The 5,886-nt window shown below is 42.4% G+C and overlaps 1 non-coding gene across 1 annotated transcript; it reads right to left on the bottom strand.

Moving 5' to 3' along the window:
- Nucleotides 1–1,124: 1,124 nt before the first annotated feature.
- Nucleotides 1,125–1,196, bottom strand: Trnat-agu. Its single transcript has one exon. It is a non-coding gene; the product is annotated as a tRNA-Thr (tRNA).
- Nucleotides 1,197–5,886: the final 4,690 nt, after the last annotated feature.

Raw genomic sequence — 5,886 nt, 5'->3', positions numbered from 1 at the left:
AAGTACATATCGGCTGATCAAAAAGTCAGTATAAATTTGAAACTGAATAAATCACGGAATAATGTAGATAGAGAGGTACAAATTGACACACATGCTTGGAACGACATGGGGTTTTATTAGAATCAAAAAAATACAAAAGTCTATAAAATGTCCGACAGATAGCGCTTCATCTCATCAGAATAGCAATAATTGGCATAACAAAGTAAGACAAAGCAAAGATGATGTTTTTTACAGGAAATGCTCAATATGTCCACCATCATTCCCCAACAATAGCTATAGTCGAGCAATAATGTTGTGAACAGCACTGTAAAGCATGTCCGGAGTTTGGTGAGACATTGGCGTCGAATGTTGTCTTTCAGCATCCCTAGAGATGTCGGTCGATCACGATACACTTGCGACTTCAGGTAAACCCAAAGCCCATTTCATTTCATTTCACAGGGACTGAGGTCTGGGGACCTGGGAGGCCAAGCATCACGAAAGTGGCGCCTGAGCACACGATCATCACCAAACGACGCGCACAAGAGATCTTTCACGCGTCTAGCAATTTTTTTTTTTGTTCTAATAAAACCCCATGTCATTCCAAGCATGTGCGTCAATTTTTACCTCTCTATCTACATTATTCCGTGGTTTATTAAGTTTTCAAATTTATGCTGACTTTTTGACCACCCGGTAAATGTACTGACAAGGAGCGAGAGTTATCTCCGATCCCAGTCGGTTAAAATCTTTCTGCAACCACTATTACTGCACCTTGTTAGTGGCTGCTCCTGGTACGCCTTTTCTTGTAGGTACGTTGGACACGCCTTGCTGATACATCAACAAATCGGGCAACTTCTTCACTGTCTGGTCATAGGCACGACGATAGCTCCTTCCTGCCATTGACACTTCTCATAATCCAGCGCAGTGTTTTCCAGCCTGGAGGTAATTACCTATTCAGCAGTGAATTAAAATTTATGAGGAATAAAATCAAAGCGAGGGACCACTATAGAGACTACTTTAAACTGAATTATTAATAGTAATCTCTATTAGGCTGCCCAAATGTCGGTAGACTATAACATACAACACGTCATCATCAGCTGATATTCTATGATCCATACATGCAGACTGAAGTGATGAATGAAAATTTGTACGAAGATTGGGATTCGAACCCAAGTCTCCTGCTCACTAGGCAGATGCGTTAACCACTACGCCACCATGGCACAGCGACTTTGTACAACTTCACGGACTACCCTAGTATGTCTCTTTCCTCAATACAAATTCTCATTCACGCCTCCGCCCACTTAGTATTCCCAATGCACTCGAAGGAGCATGGGAATTTGAATTGAGGAGGGAGGCAGATTGGTGTAGACCGTGCAGTTGTACAAAGTCACCTTGCCCGCGTGGCTTAGTGGTTAACGCATCTGTCTAGTGAGCAGGAGGCCCGGGTTCGAATCCCAGCATTGGTAAAAATCTTCATTCGTCGCTTTAGTCTGCGTATATAAATCACAGATGTTTCAGACTTAAAAAGGGCTCTGAAACCACGTAGTTAGATTTCATCTGGTCTCCCCTGCTGGAGAAAGGTCTCCTATAGATATTTCCATGCAATGTGATCTTCAGCGATACAAATCAGTGTCAGTTCTGCATATTTTGGAATGTCATATAATCAAACTTACCCTCATAATTTAGTCTTTGCAGCGTTTTATTATTTTTTGCAATCCAGAAAAGAATTTTCTTCTGCTAACCACCACCCATACTCCTTGGTAGTGTCCAGCCCGCTTCCACCTCTTCTTCATCACTATCACAGTACAACTCCCATCCTAATCTCTTCCCTAAACCATTTATTTTCTTTCCTGTCTCTTCCAGTAATTTGGAAAGTACATCTCTCCAATAGCTGAAGAGCTACCATCAAATTTTGAATGGTCTACGTGTTAGATGATCACCTGTCACTTTCGTGAGTCAAACCTGTTAAACGAACTGTTTAACATTCAGTCTCCTATAAATAAAGAAACTTAATTCTGGAAATTTATATAGGATACTGCCAGCACCCCAAGGACAGCTTTACTATTTCTTGTTTTTGCTGTCCATTCAGTGGTAGTAATCACTTGCCAGCAAAAATAAATTGTAATAGGAACTCTTTTTTACGATTGGAAAAACTAACCTGGGTTCCAAGCTCAGTTTCAGTGGATGAAGGAATATTTTCAATTAGTGAAATTCGAGCCAAAGCACAATTTCCTGGAACTTGCAAAGGCAACATTGTGGAAACAGATCTTAATACAATAGCATTGGCACTGTTTTAGCGAAAGGTCTTCCGTTAATACCTATTAATAGTGGAAGAAATTTTCCTTTCTCCACAACTTGCAAATGTGAAGGTAATCTTCAAGTGACGGTAGCAATGAAAACGAATGTGAAGAACTGACTAAACTTGGTAAATGACTTCTGATGTGCAATGACAGTCACCAAACCAAATACAAAAACAGGATTGTTAGAAAAAAGTAGAAACAAACACCACGGTGGCTCATTAGTTTTGGTTTAGTGAGAAAAGTAGATAGGGAGTGACAATTAGTTGTTTGAACATTAACTAATTGTTGTAAATAATTTGTCACTTCAATAATAAAAGTGTTAATTTTTTTATTGTCTAATGTTTAATTATTTCCCAAGCTTTGTTTAGGGTATTAGATGACATCTGATCTCATTCAGGGGTAATGATCTCAGAAAGGTTGGCAACCACTGGTCTCCTAGTGAATACCGATGCAATAGCTCAGGACATTCGGTTAGGCGGCTGGCCACTCTCTATAATTAAAAAAAAAAAAAAGTCATATTTTCATTACTAAGCAGCCCGTAGACGGTCCTTAATATTGTAGTATTGTACAATATTGCGCTGTTAATACGAATAATAGTGCAATATTATTGATGTTCTCTTTAGAATGCGTAATAAAATTGTCAGTTATATTCTGTGCTTCGAAATGTTGGACGATAAAGACGCTGCTGCTGTGAAAATTTATCTGCTTGGTTACTAGTAGAAAAAAATTGGATGAAAAATTGGTTCATGGAACGTTAAAACTCGTGAAAACTTGTTGAGGGAAATTGAGGTTCGAAAAAAAATCATAACATTTTGTGTGTTAACAGTCAAATTATTCATACTTTACTAGAAATGGTTCTCCTAGTAGATTGGCGTCCTCATGCATAGTTACTTGCCCACCCCTTCCAACCGCTCCCCCTCCTTCCAACACTCCCACCCCTCCCTCCTACTGAATGAATTCCTGCGGACGTCCATATCCCTATCATCAAAGAAACAAAATAATGCAATGAGAGATGCAGATCCACCAAGTGAAAGCTTATTATTATTATATGATTCCTTGTTACTGGCAATTGTTTGGAAGACTTGAAATTTCCAACTGCAGTTGCACCGTACAGCTATTTGGCACATAGTTATGGAAACGTGTCATGCAATAATGCGTGCACAAAATAATTATATTTGGGTAACTGATGAACGCACACTGATAAATGTCTACATACACTTTATTTCATAACTTTGCCTTAATTAATTTTTTTTAAAAACTCTTTACTTCGTGGTCGTTCCCTACATTTTCTGAGCAACAAATCATACGAGTCATCATTCATAACACTTCTGTTGTTAAACTCAGTTGCTCTAGAATCCCACAATGCCTGCAATGATTTACACGTTTCGATGCACTCTTGTTTTGAACAGTATTATTGCACCGGACGACGGAACAAAAGCGGAGCTCTCGGCGAATAAGTCTAATGATCAATTCATTTTACCTCCACGTCGACCCATATTACTGCTTTATTTCCTTGCATTCACCCGGCAGTACACACCACTCCACCGTCATGGCTCACGACAGCGATGGGGATCACGCGACTGCCTGGTACAAGCGCTCCAAAGGGACGAGTGGAAGTCTGTTAAGGGGTATCTCACGTTTCGTGTAATCAGGTAAATTTCGTCGTAAGGAAAATAAAGAACATAATTTAAGCTGAAAGATTACCGTTAAACCTCCTTGCCAAGGACGCCAGATGAAAGTTGATGTCGTCAAGCACTGAATGAAAATTGCGCAACGGGTAACGGGGGAAGGGGAGCTTGAGAGCGCTACCTAGAGAGCGTACGATACTAGTCAAGGGGCTGGAGGGCTCACACGCTGATGTGTGGGCCCCGCATTCTGTATCTTTTATTTTAAATGAATTCCGTTAACTTGACTTCTTTGTGATTTTTAAGGCATGTTAAAGATTGATGGCAATTGATTACCTATTTATTTTAAACATTATCACTCGACTTTACAGCGATTGCAGCAATTGTTCCAGTTTACAGATATTACAATTTTACAACTTATAGCTCGGGCATATTATATACTAATCTGCACGCACATTTCTACGGGCAAGACGGAATCGCGTTGCCCAAATGTATACCACCAAATTCTCCCAATATTTTACATAGGACATCTAGTATGTGAGGAGGATAACGGGAAAACTGGGGACCAGATACATTAATCAGGGGGTCAAATTTCCGAAATTAAACGAGAACATTCATTTCCTTACAGAATACAAAGCTGGCAATAAAAGAATTAGTACAAATATTCAAATACCTCTCTTCGATGCGTGAACACTGAGCACTGAGGGCACGTCTGCTCACTTACCCGTCTTCTGTAACACTCCTAGAACCTGGCGGGCAACCGAAGGTTTTCCTGGGCCCCGGTGGAGGGGATAGTCGAACCACCTGGCCGTGACCAGCCTCTCCACCCCAAATCTTGTGACACTGGAACGTCTCTGACTTTTACCTGCCTGTGCTGTCTCTCTGATCCCCTACCCAGGAGTGAGATTGGCGCTACTATACGATAGAACTACATCCGAACTAAGATTTGGCCATGCTTTACGGAAAAGTGTGAGGAGGATTAGGAGAGTTCATGTGTAGATTCACATTCACGTACAAGAAATGCATAATACACGACACGTGCCGGCCAGAGTGGCCGAGCGGTTAAAGGCGCTACAGTCTGGAACCGCACGACCGCTACGGTCGCAGGTTCGAATCCTGCCTCGGGCATGGATGTGTGTGATGTCCTTAGGTTAGTTAGATTTAAGTAGCTCTAAGTTCTAGGGGACTTATGACCAGAGTAGTTGAGTCCCATAGTGCTCAGAGCCATTTGAACCATTTGAACACGACACGTATAAATACGTATTATGAAGCGTGACACATTTCTTTCCACCCGTCCACATGGGTTGTGTTGCAACCGCGGTCGGCCGCGTCGTGCAATAAAATTGGCGGCGGAGCCGCCTCTGTTTGTATTTCCCGGTGCGAGCGAGCAGCGAAACGTGCTTATAGAGCGGAAACTACTGTACCGTTTCAAAGTGTATGTGAATGTATGTTACGAACCGGATTCTATTCTTGAACGCCGACAGCCGTACTTGCTGTAAAATGTGTCCAACAGAATATACTTTACAGCCAATAAAGCCTGCAGGATGCAGCTGGGTTTGAGGTATGTATGCGAGATGCTCTCCTTGCACTAATTCCCGGGCGTCCTTCGTGGTCTGGCGTTGGCCTTGCGAGACAGCCGCAGGGCTTTCCCAGCAGGCGACAGGGGAAAGCGGTCCACGTCACGGGCTGTGGCAATGCAACGTTCTGTACAGCTCCGCTGACATCTGAAGACGGTTCTCGGACGCACATCAGTGAGCGACGGCCATCACGTGCTCATTCCTACTCGATCTAGTTTTCCGTGCGAGAGTGACCTTGCGGGACCTCAGCGCACGAGACGTTGCGGCACGTGCATCTACTAGGGACTGCAGGACAAGACCTCTTGGCGTGTCCCATCTCACGACAGGTGTAGTCACGACAAGTTGGTATGGCTGCTTCTTGTAACGATTTTGTTCAGACTTTCAGATACACTGACGGAAAAACGAATC

Source organism: Schistocerca americana, chromosome 3, assembly GCF_021461395.2.
Source record: "Schistocerca americana isolate TAMUIC-IGC-003095 chromosome 3, iqSchAmer2.1, whole genome shotgun sequence".
Taxonomy (NCBI): Eukaryota; Metazoa; Arthropoda; class Insecta; order Orthoptera; family Acrididae; genus Schistocerca; species Schistocerca americana.
The sequence above is the reverse complement of the archived record's forward strand: the minus strand, read 5'-3'. Positions and strand labels throughout refer to the sequence as shown.